Raw genomic sequence first — 21616 nt, 5'->3', positions numbered from 1 at the left:
AAAAAGGGGGGGGGGGGCCGTGCACGCACAGCAAGGCTTCATGCCGCTGCCGATAAAATGCCGGTTATGCTGGTGAGAGATTTAGATGTCGAAATAACATAGCTCAATGCGCTCAGTCGGGTGTCCTGCTTACAGTGGTTCGGGTGTGGGTTGATGTGTTACACAGATACCTTACACAGACAGTAAGATGCCTACGAGGGGGAAGGGAAACAGATAGCGAGATGCGAGAATAGAGCTCAAGGGCTTCCAGACTTTAAGTCGTTGTAGACGGATGCATGCCGTTCGTTTGGAGGAAGAAGAGCACGAATTAAAGCGTTGGCCGAACACAAGCGTGAACGGGCGCAAACCAACGGCAAGCTGCTGGCGCAGCTGTTACCGCCTCAAGTTCAGCTCGTGGACTTGCGGCCAATCCCTCCCGGATGAACAGCAGCTTGCCCGCTTGGAACGCCGGCGTGAGCCAATATCACTTTGTCAGATGGCTTTCAGAGGATATTTTCGACCGCGTCTGTTACTTCTAAGCACGCGCACATGATCAGTTGCCGGTTTATGCGTGCGCAGGTTTGTAATGGAGAATAGTGGGAGGGAGTAGGGAGGGCGTGCACGAGCAGCTATAGGTTTCATGCCCGTAATTATGGATGGCACGTCCGTTGTGCTGGTGCGAGGTTTAAACGCGTACGTTAAACGGCCCGATGGGACCTGTTCAGAGTCTTTAGTTGTAGAGCGGATTGGGTTTGTGTGTTACACAAACACTAAGATGCTTACGACGCGGGAGGGACACGGGGAGCTCCATGTTTGTCTCCAAGAAACAAACCTAAATCCTTCAAAGGTTTATTCAGCTAATTGGCTGGTTAAATATGCTCCATCGCAAATTACAACAAACGGGTTTTGTTTCGTGCACTCCGTGGAGCTGCGTCTGTCTTTGCAGGTCATCCTTCGTCACAGAGTGGAAAGGCACTAACCTTTTCCTGGGCGTTTTCCCAGCTAAAAGGGGTGCTATCTTTCGTCAAGCGCGTGAGTGGCTGCAAGGCGTGCGAACTTTGCGACGAAGCGCCGGTAGTATGCGCACAGTCCGAGAAATCTTCGCACGCCCTTCTTTTCTTTGGGTCTTGTGAAGTTCGCTATTGCTGAAGTTTTTGCCGGGTCGGCCAGCACTCCTGCGGCGTTGACGACGCAGCCCAAAAACGTGAGTTCCTCTTACGCGAAGCGGCACTTTTCAGGCTTCAGCGTTAACCCCAACGTACGAATGGCCTCGAGTACAGACTCCAACCTTGCAAGGTGTTCGTCGCCGGTGTATTCTTTGAGTTGTTAGGGAAGCAAAAGTTCGCTCCAATAAACTTCTTTCCTTTGAAGACAACTGCGTCGTCTTTGACTTCGTGACATCTGGTGGGGGTGCGGGGTACATGCACCCAAAACCCTCTGCAAGTCACCAAGCAAGCCGCACTCGTGCCAGCCGCCGACAGCGAGGCCTCCCACCCGAGCTCGGTCTACTACCAGAGAAAGTGAAGAAGGAAGACGTCGCAACTAGCACCATGGTCAACCAAGCCCATCCTCCCGTCGTTCTGCAGCAACCTCGGGAGACCCCATCATTCCGAGGATTCCCTGGTGAAGACCCGGAAGAGTGGCTGGAGAAGCTGGAGCGCGTCCGAAGTTTCAACCGATGGGATGATGACGAAACCTTGAGGCAAGTGTTTTTCTACCTCGGAGACTCGGCTCAGGTCTGGTTTGAAAATCACGAGAGCTCGCTAACATCATGGAGCATGTTCATGCGGAATTTTTGAAAACATTCACAACTGTCGTGCGGAAAAAACGAGCTGAGCTGTTGTTGCAGACGCGAATCCAACAGTGTTCGTTGAGGAGATGAAGATGCTGTTCCGACGAGCTGACCCCGAAATGCAGAAGAGAAGGTGCGCTTTCTGATGCGGGGCGTTAAACAAGAGCTCTTCGCTAAACTCATTCGCAACCCCCCCCCCCCCCCCAAAAAAAAAAAAAAAAAAAACTATCGCTGAGTTCGTGACCGAGTCTTCGATGATCGAGAGGACCCTGGACATACGTTCGAGGCAGTACGATCGACCACTCAACGCGTGTTTGGCGAACCCCGTCAACGCCCCTAGATTCGCCACGGAAGACTTACGAGAAACGATCCGCGTCGTCGTTCGCGAAGAACTAAGGAAGCTTTTCCCAACCACGCCGCAACCCCAAGTCGCCTCCCTGACCGACGTGACCCGAGAAGTCCAACACGCACTGGGGAATTCTACGCCGTCAGAAGCACACCGCGAACCACAAGCGATGACCTACTCCGCGGCTGTTCGTCGACCCCGACCTGCTCCAACCCATCGTCAAGAAGCCCCGCCGCACCGCCGTCCACTGTCGCCCGCACGACCCCCTGCAGCCCAAAACCAGACGCCGAGGAAGACGGACGTATGGCGAACCCCCGATAATCGTCCACTGTGATGATTGCGGAGAAGCCGACCACATCTACCGTCGCTGTCCCTATAAGAAGCTCGGTTTGCGAGGGTTCTCCGTCGACGCCCCACGCCCCTGACCCGGCCAGCGTCCTACTGAGATCGAAGAATACCTCTCCAACACCAACCGAGGACCATCGATTGATTGATTGATTGCAGGGTTTAACGCGCCGACGCAACGTTGGCGATGAGGCGCGCCGTAGTGGAGGGCTCCTGATTAATTTGGGCCACCTGGGGATCTTTAACGTGCGCCGAAATCTCGTACACACGGGCGTTTTTGCTTTTCGCCTCCATCAGAAAAGCGGTCGCCGCAGCCGGGAATCGAACCTGCGACCTCGTGCTCAGCAGCGCAACGGCGCTTAGCCGCTGAGCCACCGCGGCGGGTCCAACCTAGGACCAGCCCGCTTCAACCGTCCACCGTCGCCCTACCCACGGTGTAAGATATATTACTATAGCTTACACCGTGGCCCTACCCAGCAGCAGATGTCACGAAGTCAAAAACGACACAGTTGCCTTCAAGGGAAAGAAGTTTATTGGAGCGAACTTGTGCTCCCCTAACAACTCAAAGGCGGCGAAGCAGCAGTCAACAAAGTGACGTGCGCTAACGATCGTTGGCGAAAGTAATACCGGGGCGTCTGCACTGCAGGCTTTTTATCTTTCGGCGCGCGTGGTTCTCGAACCGTCGATTCACATCCAGAATGTTGTAGATCAAGGAAGATTATTCTACGCTAGTGAAGTTAGGGCGAAAGTCTCCTTATCTGAATGAGATAGCCCGTGCGGCATAAAAATAAAGAATGGAACACGCGCTTCGCTTGGGACACAGATAGCAGAGCCGGGCGCGGCCGGGCAGTAAAAACGAACAATAAACAACCAAACCCGTACATGTTTCGCAGCAATATAAAGCGCAGGTGCGCCTTCTTCCGTTTGGTCCCATGCAAGAGATCCCGTGGAGCATGCACGGGTAATTGCTGCGTATTCGAGTAAATTTGGTGTTTTGTGCGCCGCCCAAGCCACTTCGTGCTATGAGGCACGGGGCAGCGTAGTAGACATCCCACTTGCGGACTTTGCGTTGCCACGGATAGAGAACAAGACAGGAGAGGGAACGAGGCTTCCTATAACGCCGCGCAAGCGCTCGTCATAGGTTAAGCTAGCGGGTGAGTGCGCGTCCGCCTCGATCGACACTTCACTGCGCAGCCACGGAATGAATTGCGGCGCGATTATTTCGTCCATCAGGTGCCGATACCCTCTCCTGCGCCGTCGCAGCTACGAAGCTTTCAGGGCCGCCTTCGCTATCATTGTGACATTATCTGGTCGCTCGTCCGCGCTTGCCGCAGTGGGGCGTTTCCCCTACTATATATTCTTGCTCCGTGGCCGTTTCGTGCAGTCGGTCCCGGGTACGTCCATATTTCGTGGTAGTGCCGGCGGCATTTGCGCGAAGCGGCACAAGCACTTCGTCTACCCTGCACATCCTGCGCCATGGCCGTCGACCTCGCCCTCCACACCGTGCTGCTGCATCGAACAGACCTCGACATGGACCTACAGGAAAACCGACTGGCGTCTTTCGGGCAGTGGCCGTTGACGGGCAGCTGCAAGTGCACGCCGGAAAAAATGGCGGAAGCAGGCTTCTACCACTGCCCGACCGAGAACGAGCCGGACCTGGCCCGCTGCTACGTGTGCTTCAAGGAGCTGGACGGCTGGGAGCCCGACGACGACCCGTTCAAGGAGCACTCTCGTTCCACCACGTGCGCCTTCGTTCAACTGGGCAAGAAAGAGCACGAGATGACGCGTCTCGAGTACCTCAAGCTACAATGTGAGCGCGCCAAAAACAGAGCACGCAAGCGGTACGAAGTGCGTGTGGTTCAACTCGAGGGAGCGCAGCGTGCGGTTAAGCACGAATTGGACAAGGTGGGGAGCAACATGTGCTGATTGCCGCGCACAACGGACCCAGAGCTACGCTTATTCAGTGGCTCAAGGACCTTTTATTAAGCCTTTATCTTGTGAGGCTATAGGTTTTATTTAGTGACGCTAACGAATCCCGTTAAAGAGCGACTTTCAGTGCTGTGTACTTTTCATGTCGCTGGCCAGAATGAGTTTGCGTGCGCTACTTCACTCTTGCTTCTGCAGAAATCGCAGGTGTTCACAATAAAAAGTTGGAAAAACTTGAACTGTGTCGCCCACTGTGCCCCGGCCGCCCGCGCAATTTGCTCCTCCCTCGGTTGGAAGATCAGGGGCGTCGTAAACGACCCTGTGGACAGCCATAACGCATTTCACGCCCAAGACTACAGCGCAAACTGTGCCCTGATGGAAACCAAGTGCGGTGCAGTTCGTACAAAGGTCGCGTCATCCTATGGCCCGCCACACCGAGCTCGTGGCACGTGACAACACATAAAAAAAAAAGGTTTCTGACAGCTCGTTATAGATGGCGCTATATCGGCAGTGCATATAGCAATTTCCGGTGGATGTTCACTGCGTAGTACATGTAGCATCTTCCTTTACTAAGACTCCAAAAATCGCCCACCCATTCCAAACATAGATGGCTTGAGCGCATCACAAAGACAGACAGGAAGCCTACGTAAATGAAATTTAGGCGCTCAAAACGAAATTTGTAGCACTGGAATCGAACGTCTAACACTGCTGAAAAAGCCATTCTTGATCTCTCCGATCAAATGACCACAATCGCATCCAGGAGCAATGACGGCGGAAATCGGCAACGAAGGTACAACTTGCTGTTTTTTTGGAATAGCTGATGATCCTAAGGAAGACTGAGCCAAATCGTAGGAAAAAGTAATCGACTTATGCTCCCAAAAATTTTGATTACAAAAAACAGGTGCTCAATTTGAACGCGTACATAGGCTAGGCGGGTAGAAAGAAGGCACAAAAAGACGCGTAATTGCTAAATTCACGCTGTTGAAAGATAAACAGGAAGTTCTCTCGTCTGCGCGAAAACTTAAAGGGACAATTTTTCAATCAGCGAAGATTTCTCATTAGCTACCAGACAAAAAAGAAAAAAAGTTGTGCGACTTCGCCAAGACCCAAAATGTCAAATTTTATCTGGCCGACGACTCTCTGCGCATCGACAAACCTATGTCGTCGATAGCGTTATTAACGAAGCAGTTCTATCAACGAGATAGCTCAAGAATGGTGCGTGCACTAAAAACCGTCACCAAGATAACCCCATTTCCAACACAGCTTCAATATCTTTTACTTTTACAAACATCCGAAGCCTGATGCCTAACTGAGAAGAAGTTGGTTCAGTCGTCGACGATAACCAATCAGACGTTCTTGTGCTTGCTGAAACCTGGCTGCACCCCGATATTAATGATAGCGAACTCTTGCCTAACATTAACGCCTTTAACATTTACCGGAAAGATCGCACTGACAGAAGAGGTGGGGGCGTTCTTCTAGGCATTAAGAAAACACTATCGTCCTACGTTATTGACACCAGGTCCGCCCTTGGTATTATCTGGGTAGTGTGCAAACCTAGCCCTGCTGATGTTCTAATCAGAAACTGCTACCGTCCTGCTGACGCAAATAGTTCTTTCGCAGTTGAACTGCGGAAAAGTGTTGCCGATGCTATGTCTTTGTGCAAAACAGAAAATGTTTTTCTATTTGGTGATTTTAATCTGCCACAGATACACTGGAAGCTTTTGTGCTCCCCTTGTAACACATCTAACGAATTTATCAGCCTAACGCTCGACTTCAACCTTGCACAGGTCGTCACTGAACCTACCCGGGGAAGCAACACTTTAGACCTAGTATTAGATGCGAAGGCATCTCATTCACTCGCCTTGTCCCTGCATCCGGCGTCGTCGTCGGCGTCCACCCCTCCCCCATTCTCCTCGCCGCGCCAGCTGCGCTCTCTGCCGCTCACCCCCTCTCCTCTCCGATAGCGAACACTCTCTCGCGAGAGGCATTGGATTGGATTCGATTGGATTGGCTTGGATTGACTTGACTTGGATTGGATTAGATTTGGATTGGATTGGATTAAAGTGGATTGTGTTGGATTGTGTTGCGTCATAGCCGCGGCAGACGCACTGGCGCCGGCGCGTCCCCTCACCGTTATGCGCGCTGTAAAACGCGGTGCCTGCGCCGCTCCGCTCCATCGTTCCAGCGCCGTTCCTCCGCTGTCCAACGCTGCTACGTGAACCCCCTATGCGTTCTACAGAGGGGTTCCCGCGAGGGGAGGTGGGAGTTTTTTAACCACAGCACCTGAAACTGTCGCAGAGGTTCTGCACCTAGAAGGGTTTAGTGACCACAGACTTCTTGAAATAACTCTTAAATTTCCTTTGACTTTAGCGGGTAAAGCTACAAAAAAAAAATTAGAGATTACAATAAAGCTAAGTACGCAGAAATAAACAATAAACTTGAAATATTTTTCGACCAGCTATTTCTGCCCTCTTTTAATAACCGTTCCGTACAGGATAACTGGGTACTTTTTCGAGATCGTTCTGATAAACCAGTACGTTCCCTTGATTTCCATTTCTAACGACAAATCTAACCCCTGGTACAATAGGTCACTCAGCCAGATAAGAAATAGGAAAAAACGTTTGTACCAAAGAGCTAAAGGCCTACGCACACTCACACTTTGGAACACTTACAAGCAATGTTTTGTGGAGTACTGCTTTGCAATACGCTCTTCCAAATCTAAGTATTTTTCAAAAGGTCTGGGTTCTATTCTAAAAACTAATCCGAGAAAGTTCTGGAAGTAGATATCTCGTCATCGTGACAGAAACCGTATAATGATATATGATGATAACCCCGAACCTCTTCCCAACAGTCAATGCTGTACTGCTTTTAATAACTTTTTCACTTCCATATTCACTCAGGAAGATCAATCTCCACTTCCTGACGTACCGGAATATGACTACCAATACATGCAGCCCATCGAAATCACCATCGAAGGTATTGCATGCTTCATAAATAAATTGAAGGTCTGCAGCTCAGCCGGTGTTGATGATATTAAATCAAAAATACTAAAAAATACCATACCCATTACAAGAAAAATATTGTGCCTCATTTTTCAGCGATGAGCAGCGTCTGGTAAATTACCAGATGACTGAAAAATTGCCAAAGTTACACCCATTTTTAAATCTGGGGCAAGCATTTGCCCCAAAATTACCGCCCCATTTCCCTTACATCTATTTGTTGCAAACTTCTGGAGCACATCATCGCTTCCCATATATTCAACCACCCTGAATCAAACAATTTCTTTTCTCCGAATCAGCATGGGTTCAGGCAGGGTTGGTCATGCGAAACGCAATACTTGAATTCACAACTGACCTTCACACTAATGTAAATAACAATCTTCAGACAGACTGCATTTTTTTAAACTTTTCAAAAGCTTTGACCGCGTACGTAATTGCCGCCTAATTTCCAAATTATCCGCTATTTAATTAGATTCGCTAACTTTACCATGGATTCGGAATTTTCTATCACTCCGTAAACGATTCACTGTCATCGACAACGACTCGTCACCTGTGTCTTATGTAACCTCTAGGGTGCCGCAGGAGCTAACTCTATGGCCGCAGGGCAGCGTCCTTGCTCCACTTCTTTTTCTCACCTATATTAATCACTTGGCGAAGGGCCTAACATCCTGCATGTGTATATTTGCCGATTATTGCATAATATACCAGCTGATTAAAAACTTTATGATCATTATGACTTTGTTATTAAATGGTGTGATGCGTGGCAAATGACGTTAAACGCAGCCAAATGTAAAACAATCCCCTTTAGTCGTATGCATGACCCGTCCGTGTTCTCTAACCGTATAAATTATGAAGTGCTTCCGCAGGTGTCCACCTACAAATACCCCGGGGTTCATCTCACACATAACCTTTCATGGGCCACTTACATCACTACCATATGCGCCAGTGCCTCAAGATCATTAGGATACCTACGCCCTAACCTACATTCTACTCCGTCTAACATCCGCAAATTAGCCTATGAAACATTTGTCCGCTCCCAATTTGAATTTGCCTCGGCAGTCTGGTCACCCCACCCTAACTACCTTATAAATATGGTCGAAGCAATTCAAAACAGGGCTGTCCGTTTCATTTCCCGCAATTACAATTACGGTTCCAGCGTAACCCAACTTAAAAAGGATAATTCACTTCAACCCTTAGTCACTCTCCGCAACATCACTCTCTTATGCCTCTTTCACAAATACGTACACACCACTAAAATAACTAGTTTGCCCATTCTATATACGATCCCCCTACATATCAACTAGATTGTACAACCGACTTAGTTTGTCGCGACTCTATGGGAAAACTAATTATTTTAATGCATCCGCATTGCCTAGTGCAATCAGGTTGTGGAATGATCTTCCTGATAATAAGGCACGTGACCTGACACTAACCTCGATTCGTTCCGAAAGTTACTCTTACATTTATCTTGATTGTTTCATATTTCAATAGTCTGTTTTTGTTTTTGAATATGTGTGGCACGTGCAGTACGCCGTGATCTTGTAAAAACCACGTTTTTCACTTTGTTTTTTTTTTAAATTGAATTCTTATCCTGTATTGTCACCATGCTTTTGCTCAAAAATTAGGGTACCTATCTTCTTGATATCCTTACTTCTTTCTTCAAAGTTTTAGCCATTTTTATTACGCATTCTGCATTCTGTATCATTTGTAAACTGCCTTATATTTTTGGTGTGATATGCTGATTTATGTATTTTGTTTTGCTACACTGTTTCCTTGTTGTTAGTACTTTTTACGCCTTACTCCTGTATCTTCGAGACAAACGTGTATTTTTTTCTTTTTCTGCCCCCTTTACTCAATGATCTACACAATGGGTCTGTAACGTACTCGAAAATGAATAAATAAATAAATGATGAGTAAACAAAATAAACACGAATCATCCTGTAATGTATTCCCCATCTAGTCATGTGTTCGTAAAGTCCGCCCATCTTGAAGTTTTTCTTGATATCTCTGCAGTTTTGGTTGACGGTGCGGCCATGTTTTAGATGCGACGCTGAGAGGAGCATCTCATGCCGGTGGCCCTGTCCTGCGTGCGTCCGTCGTCCGCGTCCGCACAGCTGCGTCTCTCCTCCGCTCGCCTCCTCTCCTCTCTCCGATAGCGAACACTCTCTCCCAACATCTGCGGTCGCGCTGCGCGCGGCTGCGCACTGTGCGCATGTGCAGTACTCTCTCTCTCCGCGGTCTCCTCTCCTTCGGGCGCGCTGCGCATAGAAGCGGAGTGCCGCGCTCCGGCCGGTCTCTCAGTCGACGGTCGTCCGCGCTTGCGCTTGCGCTTGCTCTCGTGCCGTACCCGACGATTGCTTGATGCGACGCCAATGAAACCCCCTTCAGCCTCGCATCACACCAGGGTTCCCGCGAGGGGAGGTGGGCGTAATTTTTTGTTATTCTCGCAGCCGACCCGAAAGTTCGTTCATTCCGTATTTTTCACTTGACATCTCTGTACTTAGGGCGCGACCCGACCTGCCCATGCGCGAGGATTCCGCGTGCCGAATTTGTTATTGCTTTTTTTAAAATTCTTTCCGACACCACTGCACCGGCTAGCGCTGTATTTAATCCTCAATTTCTCCACTGTAAACGCGTTTGTTCGGCCTGCCATCGTTGTTATTTTGTCTTTCTCTCGCTGCGGGGTGGTCAGTCTTTGCCGTTCACACTGGGGGAAGTGTATACGCACACGTTCTTTGGGCTCGATGGTATGCCCAATTAAGGGTTTTTAACGCGGAATTATACTGACATACGGAAGTATAATATGGAGAGGATCGAATACGCTGTAAAGAACGGAGGTAGCCTGAAAGCAGTGAAGAGACGTCTTGGCGTGGGGAAAAATCAGATGTATGCACTTAAGGATAAGCAAGGCAATGTCATCACAAACAGGGATAAAATAGTCACAGTGGCCGAGGAGTTCTATAGGGATCTGTACAGTAGCCAGGACTTACAGGATAATGCCGAACGAGACAGTAGTTCACAGGAGATAGACATCCCACCAGTAACGACCGAAGAAGTAAGGAAGGCTTTGAAAGAAATGAAAGGGGGCAAAGCACCTGGTGAGGATCAGATAACAGCAGACCTCTTGAAGGATGGCGGACAAATTTTCCTTGAAAAACTGGCAAACCTGTATACGCAATGCCTAATGACCGCAATGGTACCGGAATCTTGGAAGAACGCGAACATCATCCTAATCCATAAGAAAGGCGACATGAAGGACTTGAAAAATTACAGGCCGATCAGCTTACTGTCAGTCGTCTACAAGGTATTTACCAAGGTAATCGCTAACCGAATTTCTGCAACCTTAGATTTCAGTCAACCTAAAGAACAAGCAGGGTTCCGTAAAGGTTATTCAACAATGGACCATATTCACACGATCAATCAGGTAATAGAGAAGTGCGCTGAGTATACTGAACCCCTATATATAGCCTCCATAGATTATGAGAAAGCATTTGACTCGGTCAAAACCCTAGCAGTCATTCAGGCATTACGGAACCAGGGGGTAGATGAGCATTATGTAAGAATACTAGAGGATATCTACAATGGGTCTACAGCTACGATCATCCTCCATAGGGAGAGCAGTAAAATACCTATAAGGAAGGGTGTCAGACAAGGCGACACAATCTCTCCAATGCTATTCACAGCATGTTTACAAGAAGTATTCAGAACGTTGGATTGGGAACAGGTGGGAGTAAGGGTTAATGGAGAATACCTCAGTAACCTCAGATTTGCTGATGACGTTGCCTTGCTAAGTAACTCGGGGGACGAATTGCAAAGCATGCTTTCCGCACTAGGCGAACAGAGTAGAACCGTGGGCCTGAAAATTAATATGCAGAAAACTAAAGTAATGATCAATAACCTCGGGACAGCACAGCGGTTTGAGATAGGTGGCGAGGCAGTGGAAGTGGTAAGCGAATATATCTACTTAGGCCAAGTTGTGACCCCAGATCCCAACCATGAGGCAGAGATAATTAGAAGGATCAGAATGGGGTGGGGTGCATATGGCAGACATTCTCAGATAATAAATAGCAGCCTACCATTGTCGCTGAAGAAGAAAGTGTATGACAGCTGCATCTTACCGGTACTCACCTACGGGGCAGAAACTTGGAGGCTCACTAAGAGGGTTCAACTTAAATTGAGAACGACTCAGCGGGCAATGGAGCGGAAAATGATAGGTGTAACATTAAGGGACAAGAAGAGAGCGGAGTGGGTCAGGGAGCAAACTGGTGTTAAAGACATATTAGTAGAAATTAAGAAGAAGAAATGGACGTGGGCAGGGCATGTAATGCGAAGGCAAGATAACCGCTGGTCATTAAGGGTAACAGAGTGGATCCCTAGAGAAGGCAAGGGTTGCAGGGGGCGGCAGAAAGTTAGATGGGCAGATGAGATCAAGAAGTTTGCGGGGATAAATTGGTCACAGTTGGCACAGGACCGAGGCAATTGGAGAATAATGGGAGAGGCCTTTGCCCTGCAGTGGGCGTAGATAGGCTGGTGATGATGATGATGAACGCGGAATTGCTACTTCGCTAGGCTGGCGAAGGCACGCACCTGGCCGGCGTCCATCGAACGCGCACCCACCCAGATACCGTCCGCAAAAGACTGTCCACAGCTAACCCTTTGCTAACGCGTTCCATGGCGTTCCACGAGTTTGATGGCGCTCGTAAATCAGACAGAATAAAACACCAAACAATATTCAGCGCGCTTTGTTCGATAAAACGGCACAGAAAAATGAACAGGAAGAAGCACTTTTCGCTCACTGTTTCACATAGTACATCAAAATACGAAGGAAAAAAAAGTGCGCCAATCCACCCTGCGAAGGTTGTTGGAAGGCCAAGCTGTAAACGACACCCTCAACGATTACCGATACGACGTCACTTGAATTCACACACTTGGCTCTTCAAAGAGTGAAACCAGAGACTAGTGAAATGCACTTAAGCACACCCTTTATTACTTTAAAGAGATATTTTTGGCAAGATGAACGGTGGTTGGTTGAGGCGTGTTTGTGAAGCACATGAGTGGAAACTCTTTTTTTATAAAATTAAATGAACTCAAACCCGGTGTTAGACGATCTTACTTCACCGTCTCTGCCGCCGCCAACGGAGGCGACGAGATCATTGGCGGCAGAGACGGAGGAGAACTGAGATGCCATGTGTTCGTGTGAGCTTCCTTTAATTTTTCTACCCCCAGCGCATGCGCAAGGCGCACACACGGCCACTACACTAGCCGTGTAGTGGCCGTGACGCGAGAGGTCACGTGAAACTATTACGTGTTATTCAGCGAAAACGCAGGGGGTAAACCTGCAGATGTGCTCGGTGAGTGCACCGTCTGGCTCCCCCGTCTCCGCGGGGCTCGTAGCTCAATCGGTAAGACAACGGGCCTCGCTCCGTTTCTCTATTTGTTCCAGGTTCGATTCCTGCGGTGTCAGTAAATTCTTTTATTTGTTCGCGGTAGTTCTCTGTTGACACCAACGTTCGCGACAGAACCCTCGAGAGGTAGCGGAAGAAAGCTTCGCTTTAAAAAAGTTTCGCTTTAAACTAGGAAGAAACACTCGTCGCGCGGTCAGTTCCCATTTACACACACACACACACACACACACACACACACACACACACACACACACACACACACACACACACACACACACACACACACACACACACACACACACACACACACACACACACACACACACACACACACACACACACACACACAAAATCAAGCGCGCATCAGGAATTTCCCAAGAAGCTTTGGTTAAACTTCAGCTTAGTGGAGACAGCATGGCAGAAGCAGGAATAGTCATTCTTGAAAAAGCAGCTGCAGTCTGTCTAATGCCGAGGTTGTAGGTTGTATAGTCGACTTAGGCAGGAGGTACGTCAACAAAGCAAGCTATAAAAAGAAAACGCCTTCGCAAAAGAATATGCCGAAAGATCTCGCATCGCATCTCACTTTCAGTGAACATATCGTATACGCGACTATATTTGCCGCGTTTAGCTGAGCAAGTTGGAAGGCGCACGGTGAAGGCAATTTGTTTTCACTAGGTTCCAATCGCTTCGGTACGGGGGCAGTGACTCAAAAAGATATACCGAAGATAACGGTGGCTCTCACCGCAAGCACTGACTGGTAACGGCTGCCATACCCAAGTTTCTATTCCTTGGGTTCGTAAGCCACCCCTACAAACGTGGCACTTCAGTTATGTTGAAAACGCAGCAGTCGCTTGTGATTTGTTGGTTGATTTGTGCTCCCTTCGTTCAGTCGGCAAACTCAGCAAGTCGGCAAACTCAATCACCAGTGCACTCACACACCCCCCACTCACCACTCATGAGTGAGTGGTGAGTGAGCCTCGCCATCGTTGTGGGCTGGTGAGTGCGAGTGAGTCGAGTGCCACTCGCGGCGAGCCCCACTCGCGGCGAGCCCAGCTCGCCACTCGCGAGTGCGAGTGCCACTCGCGAGTGCGAGTTCCACTCGCGGTGAGCCCCACTCACCACTCGTGAGTGCGAGTGCTTTCACCACTCACGAGTGCGATGGCTCTTACCACTCACGAGTGCGAGTGCACTCACCACTCGCAAGTAGTGAGCCCCGTTCGCCACTCGCGAGCGGCGGGTGCACTCGCGCGATGTGCGGTGCTTACCGCTGTGAGCGCCGACCCTCGAGCTATTCTTCGCAGGAGCCGCTCCCTGTGGGTCCACCACAGCGAGCGGCTCCTGCGAAGAATAGCCAACACGAGTAGAAGCTCAAGGGTCGGCGCTCACAGCGGTAAGCACCGCACATCACGCGAGTGCACCCGCCGCTCGCGAGTGGTGAGCGGGGCTCACTACTTGCGAGTGGTGAGAGCACTCGCACTCACGAGTGGTGAGTGGGACTCACCGCGAATGGAACTCGCAATCGCGAGTGGTGAGCGTAAGGGCGAGTGAGTGAGAGTGGTGGGGACGAGTGGCGAGCGTGAGTGTGAGTGGTGACGACGAGTTGTGAGCGTGAGCACTAGTGACTGCGAGTGGTGAGGGCGGAGGGGCGAGCGTGCGGGAGTGCGAGTGGTGGGCACGAGTGGAGAGCGTGAGCGCGAGTGAGTGCGAGTAGTGAGAGCGGAGTGGCGAGCGTGAGTGAGAGCGAGTGGTGAGGGCGGAGTGGTGAGCATGAGTGCAAGTGAGTGTTTTAGTATAAATATATTTTTTGAGTGAGTGTGAGTGAGTGGCATCCAGTTTTGCCGAGCTATGGACAGCGCTTTCACGCGCAGAATGGCCCTGTGGGGTTGTTTATAAAAATTCGAGCCTTCCCTGTGAAGTTTGCACGTGCATCGACGAGCTTCACGTCAAACGAACGCTCCTTTCCGTAAAGCAAAAGTCTACAGAATTTCCGCATTTGGAAATATACGAAAATACTCGAAAATAAAGCATGCCCGTCGAGGAAGCGGATATAGTAGCAGCGTGGTTTACTTGTCTACGTTGACGTTTGCGTAACTAAGAAACGGTTCCAGAGGCCCAACTGCGAGCGAAGAGAAGCTGACGTGTTTAAGGATTAAACTTAGCCCCACCTGACGAAGGGCGCCATCCCAACACGGCAATATTTTGACACGCCGGTTCCCAGTGTCGCCGGCTGCGATCGGCAGGTCGCTATTAAAAAGCGTTAGCGCGACAAAATAGGAACAACTGTGAATCTCTTAAAGGTATACTAGCATAAAAAACATGAGCACAAAATAAGCGCATGTTAGACCCTATGACGACCCGTCGAGGGCAGAATCGTTACCTCCAGAGAGTAGCCCATACTTTCCCAGGGCGGAACGAAAGACTTTTACAAGCCCTGAAACAAGAACGCTGTCCTCAGGACCAACGGACTATCAGCATAAGCCAATACAGGGCCAAGAAAAACGATACCTAAACCAGGAAATCTCCGCAACAACAACAAAAATAAAGCAGTTCCCCGGGAAAGGACGGAATAAGCAACACCATGCTGAAAAATCTCAGCGATGTTCAGGTAACTTACATCCTATATTAACACAACACTCTGGCCTCAAGGAGTAATGCCGAACGAGTGGCGGCATTCGGAGATGATTTCTATCCCGAAACCAGGCAAGCCCACGGGCACAGAAAACCTCAGACCAATCTCTTTAACCTCATGCGTAGGCTACGAACGGATCATTACGAACTGGCTCACCGCCTACCTTGAGGACATCATCATCTTCCCGGGCTGTATGCTTGGCTTTCGAGTGGGACTGTCAACGAAGGATGCCTTTCTGCTCATCAAGAAAGAAGTTCTGGACAAGACATTCCAGGGAGAACACTTCATACTAGCATTGCACCTTAAAGGCGTTTTCAAAAACGTTGCCCATCAGGCGATAGTGGAGGATCTAAACGAGATAAATTATGCGGAAGAAGTTTTGAATTACGTGGCTGCCTTCCTCACCAATAGATCGGACACAGTAAGCGTGGGCCAACTTTGTTCTGATCCCTTCGAGTTAACCAATGTAGGGGCCACGCAGGGCTCAGTTATTTCCCCATTATTGTTTAAGTTAAGAGTGATTTAAATAGCAAGCGAACAATCTGAACTGCCAGACATCGGCCGTTTATGCCGATGACATAACGTTATGCGCTACACACGGCTCCATTAAACAGAAAGAACAAAATCTGCAAAACGCCGCAAACTGGGTCTTGAAGCTTTCGCACGTAACGGCCTACGCTGTGCCACCTAGAAATCTGAAAGAAATCTGAAATCCTTAGGGTACACACACGACCGTATACACAGGGACCAAGAAGAGATCAACATTAGAATCAACAAACAGATAATCCTGGAGCACATCCACGTCACAATAGATGTAATGACCATAAAAAAAAACAGCAGAGTTGACCTTACAATAGCCAAGCTACAGAAAATCGCGAACTAGATGATTCAAATGGTAAAACTCCTCATAAGGGGAAAAGCAGGAATGATGGAGGAAGGCTCCATAAGACTCACTCAAGGATTAATCCCGAGTCGATTATTCTACACTCTGCCCTATCATCGTCTCACCCACATGGAAGATGTAAGGGTTGCAGGCGCCAGCGACGCTGCAAAGTCAAAAGCGTGGGAAGCGGCGATTCCCTGAAGGGCGCCTGAAGGGCTTTCTGGCAGCCAGCCTGTCAACAGCAGGCGGCCTTTGGATCATGCCGCCTGCGTCGAGACGAATTGTCTTGAGCCTCAGCTGTGCTGTGGCGTTGTTTGGAGCGGCGAGTCGCAAAGAACAGTACGAGCGTGGGAAACCGCGGGTCGGATGTTCGATGAGCTTTTGCGTGGACGCGGTGGCGGTCGCTTCGGGGGCCGCCTGCGCGCGCGTTTAGCCAGAGGGACGGTTGTAAAACAAAGTGGCCCGACGCGCTTCTGATAACGGGGAGCAAGGGGCTGTCAACCGTGCTTTGTCGGCGGCCGATTGGGGCCGTGGTTGGGTCTTTGTTGGCCCGCGCGCACACTAAGGAGGTGCGAAGATGTTTCGTTGGGAATGCGACGCCGCGGGGTCCGCGCGCCCCATATGGTTTCTGCCGAGGATCGCCTGTCAATGGCGGTGAACCGCGAGGGCGCGCGGCGTTCGTTAAGAGAAACGGATACGGGTCACCCCGCGTTTGTGTTGTCGGTCCAACTTTGGACAAGGCGTTATACGCGTAAAGTGCGGGCGTGGGAACGGGCAAGGGAGGCGGCGTGCCTAGAAGCTTGCCCCGGGAGCTTGCACGTGTTTCCTCCAAGGAGGTTGTTTTGGTTTACTCGGATGTTTGAGTGTTTGTTGCATTTGCTTGGTTCGCTTTTGATCTCTTCCTTGTTTTTCTGGTGGGAGAGAGTGAGCGCCGTTTGAGGGTTACGGAGGGGCGTTGCCCGCCACGGTTTAGGCCCGGATTCACTAATCCATCCAATCAGGTCCCCAGAAGATACTGATTGGCCTGTGTATCGGGGGTGGGGCCTAAGTAACCCATCAAAACCACGAGACACGAGGTCTCGGGGTCGAATCCTCAAGGTTTTAATGTGCTATGCACGGACGGCGTATTGCCGGGCTAGCCAGGTCAGGCTAGGGAGGATCTCACCACTTGGGTAGTTTTAAGGTCAGGGGCCGTCGCTGACGGGGGTGCCACGTGCACAAAGTTTTAGCTGACCTAGAACCCCATTTTATTTCTTACTCTGTTTGTTAACTCTATCTTCAGTTTGTCAATATTCTGTATATATCTTCTGTGTAAATATACAGTTTTTGAAAACCCTCCATCAACCATCGTCGTCGTGTCGTCAAGTGCCGCAACCATCAGGCACCAACGCAGATCATCATCTTCAACAACATCAAGAAGAACAAAGAACCTACCATCCTTTACTGAAGAGGACCAAATCAACGTCTTATCCAAAGACCTACAAAGCCACGTTGAATCTCCTGATAGATAGATAGATAGATAGATAGATAGATAGATAGATAGATAGATAGATACAGACAGACAGACAGACAGACAGACAGACGGACAGACGGACGGACGGAAGGACAGACAGACAGACAGACAGACAGACAGACAGACAGACAGACAGACGGACGGACGGACGGACGGACGGACAGACAGACAGACAGACAGACAGACAGACAGACAGACAGACAGACAGACAGACAGACGGACGGACGGACGGACGGACGGACGGACGGACGGACGGACGGACAGACAGACAGACAGACAGACAGACAGACAGACAGACGGACAGACGGACAGACGGACGGACGGACGGACGGACGGACGGACGGACAGACAGACAGACAGACAGACAGACAGACAGACAGACAGACAGACAGACGGACGGACGGACGGACGGACGGACGGACGGACGGACAGACAGACAGACAGACAGACAGACAGACAGACAGACAGACAGACAGACAGACAGACAGACAGACAGACAGACAGACAGACAGACAGACAGACAGACAGACAGACAGACAGACAGATAGATAGATAGATAGATAGATAGATAGATAGATAGATAGATAGATAGATAGATATAGGCTTTATTTGGTGTCTGTAAACAGCTGAGTGGCCTTCGGGACAGTACACCTTGTCTTGAAAAATACGGTAAAATACAATAAAGAGCACAGAAAAACTAAAGATACAAAGTAAACAGCAGGTGGTGCTTATGAAAGAACGAGAAACGAGGTAACATAGAGGGGAAAATTACAAAGTCGCAACATCTCAGCAAAATATGTCGATTGTAACAAACATGGCATTGTAGGATTGTTGTGGACGCGTCATTGGACAAGGCAAATTTGGAGAAAGGTACAAAAACACTTTGAGGCCTTCCAAGATGGCACTTGGGATTGTAACGATGTCAAAAGTTCACCACCGTCAATATTGCAGCGCGCAACGTTTTGTAGAAAGTTCATAATCTTTACAGTGAGTGAGAAACTCCTTCAACTAAGTCTTCGAAACCTTGCATTAGTGGTGCAAAGCTGGAGAAACAGCAGAGCTAGGGGACGACCTAGCTTCTCCCCATACTGACAGCGGATCCCAGGAGTAAGGGAGCAGAAAGAGCAAGTCTATGCTCGTTCCTCCTACGGCGACCGGCACCCAAAGGGTGTCACCCTCGACATTCCCGGCGCCAAGACGTCGCCGCTGCCGACCCAGTCAAGCCTGCTGACGTATCCTCCCTTCGATCCGACCAGGGCTCTCCCATCTTAACGACCCCGCCCCGGAATTCCCAAGTTCGAACCACCAAAAACGTCACGTGGCCGACAGAACAGCCTCAGGCTTAACGGGGGGGGGGGGGGGGGACCTTATAACGACCGGCGCGCCACGGGTCCGCCGCTCCGAAGACGACGACGGAGATGGCGGGGCTCCTCACGTAGCGCGAGGTTGCGCGCAAGCCTGTACGACGCCGGCGATATTTTCTTCTTTTCCTAAACCCACTACGCGAAGGTCGTGCCAGGTGCCTCGCGCAGGGGGAGTTTTTTTCTTGGTATATTGTTGCTAACGCCAACGGACCAAGCTCAAGCTTAAACAGCTCTGCTGTTAAAAGAACGTCTCTAAACCACTAAAACGGGGCGCGCTATGTTCAAGAGGGCAAGCTCCCCACCTGAACCAAAATGACTTGACTCCATGACAGATATGACGGCTGCACAGTACCTATACATAAGAACATGGGCTCCCCCTACCATAGAACGTGACCCCGACCTACACAAAGAGAGCATGCCGGCCAGGGCAAAGTTCCTTCGTCGGAAATTTCGAGATCAAGAAAATACGGTGTATATGGATGCCCACATGTACGATGGCACCAAAGCCACGATTCTAGCAGTGGACTACGAAGGAATTGTGCAAGACTATGCGACTCTCCTCCACACGAAAACAGAGGAAGTGGGTACCGGGGCCATCCTATCAGCTCTTCGTCTAAGGGAGGGCTCAAGCCGCAGTATAAACATCAAAACAGGCTCGTAACTGGCTGTGCGACTCCTGACCGCAGGAAGAATTCCTAAGCGCTTCAGGGGGCTTCTCCTGTTCCCCATAAAAAAGACGCATAATATTAGTTAGACCCCAGGGTACGAGGTCCTGGAGGTGAACGAGGCCGCCGATCCATCGGCCTGCGATCTGACACACCGCGCCGCTAATGACCACGACTACCACGTTTCCCTCCCAAAAAACCCTGTGATGGTGATGATGATGATGCCCTCAGAGCTTTTTAGGCGCGTACCCACAAGGGGGGATTGGATAGGGCTATAAATACCTTGAGCATCGCCTAATCCTGCGTATATATCAACGTTTTTTAGATGCAGCTTATGGTCGCGCCTGTTCCCTCCGCCGTTGTGCGGCCGCTGTGCGGCGTCCACACCCCCACTGCGCATGCGCATCCTCCTCCCCTTCCTCTCCTCTTCTTGTCTTATCTCCTTTCTGACATTCCTCCTCTCCTCTCCGGGATTGCGCAACAAATGGCAACCCCTGCGGCTCCGCGCGCAATAATGCGAAGCAGCTTGGGGTTAGAGGCGCGACGGTAGCCGCTGCATACTCCGCTAGGGGCGCCCCTCATTCTCCTCCCGCCCCACCCCTCATTCTCCTCGACCCCATGGCTGCTTCGCATACTACTCAGGGGTCCCCTACGGGAAGATGGTGAAGATGGAAGATGGTAATGGTGAATCAGCGAACCGTAAATGGAAATTGTCAGTATAGCGAAGAAGTATCCTCATTATTTCCCACAACTGGGGATTGTCGTCGGATATGGCTCGGAGACACAAAGGCCAAACACACGACAGAGACATGGGAGGCGGCCCTGGCCAGCTCGTCCCGTCATGACGGGCGCTCACTGATCGAGAGGGCGAAGGCACGAACCGTTGCATCAGGAGCCCAGGACCTCGGGTTCCACCTATGAACTCTCGTTTCGCTGCCCTTTCGCCATTCAAGGGTTAAGACTTGGGCGAGTTGGTGCATGATTACAAAAGGGGAACAGCGCAAACTCAGACAAAACACAAGAAGCAGGAGGCGGTGCTTGTTACCTCCTTCTCTTGTGTTTTGTCTGAGTTTGCGCTGTTCCCCTTTTGTTATTCCGCCATTCCCCCTCCTTTTTTTTACCCTAAAATAAACGCTTTCACAACCATCCAATAATGCTTGACCCTGTTTGCTTCCAGCCCAGAGGGGCCAACCGAGGACCGGATTATGGTACGTCAGGCCTATGAGGAGCTTCACCACTGGTGTGTATTAACTAACTCTGGTTGAACGGCAGAAATTGGTTTCTTTATTTGTAATTTCCCACGTGGTTCCGCGGCAGTTTAGTAAGCGCATGAAAAACAACGAATTATAGAAATAGGTGGTTATTAATTGCGTATTTTTACGCTCTGAATTAAAACTTGATCCTGAGGCCACCTTTTCTTTTTTACTAACCTCATTTTCTTCTTTGGTTGGCGCGTGAGAGGAGGATGGCAACCTCGACGCTGCGTGTGCATCGCGTGCTCACGCGTGCTCACGATGTTCTTTATCAAATGCCACAGGCATATTTGTTTTCCCTCGAAAGGTGGTTAACATACATAAATTTGAAACTTAACGTCAATAAGTGCGCTGTTATTGTTTTTCCGGTATCTGCTCCGGTTACCCTCTGCCTGACGTATCGGCAGGCGACTATTCCTCAGGTCTACTTCTTAAGCGCCAAAAACTTGTGGGCCTGCTCTATACGGCATGCCAAGGAATGAGGCACACTGCGGTTGCGTGAAAGAACTCTTTACTT

The 21616-nt window shown here is 50.0% G+C and overlaps 1 pseudogene; it reads left to right on the top strand.

Moving 5' to 3' along the window:
* The first annotated feature begins 3780 nt into the window (after positions 1 to 3780).
* On the top strand, positions 3781 to 4627 carry LOC144164710 (baculoviral IAP repeat-containing protein 5 pseudogene; annotated as a pseudogene).
* The last annotated feature ends 16989 nt before the right edge of the window (positions 4628 to 21616 follow it).

The sequence above is a fragment of the Haemaphysalis longicornis genome, unplaced genomic scaffold, assembly GCF_048455015.1.
Source record: "Haemaphysalis longicornis isolate Haplotype H1 unplaced genomic scaffold, Haemaphysalis longicornis Haplotype H1 scaffold_135, whole genome shotgun sequence".
NCBI lineage: Eukaryota > Metazoa > Arthropoda > Arachnida > Ixodida > Ixodidae > Haemaphysalis > Haemaphysalis longicornis.
This window is presented reverse-complemented; position numbering and strand designations above follow the sequence as displayed.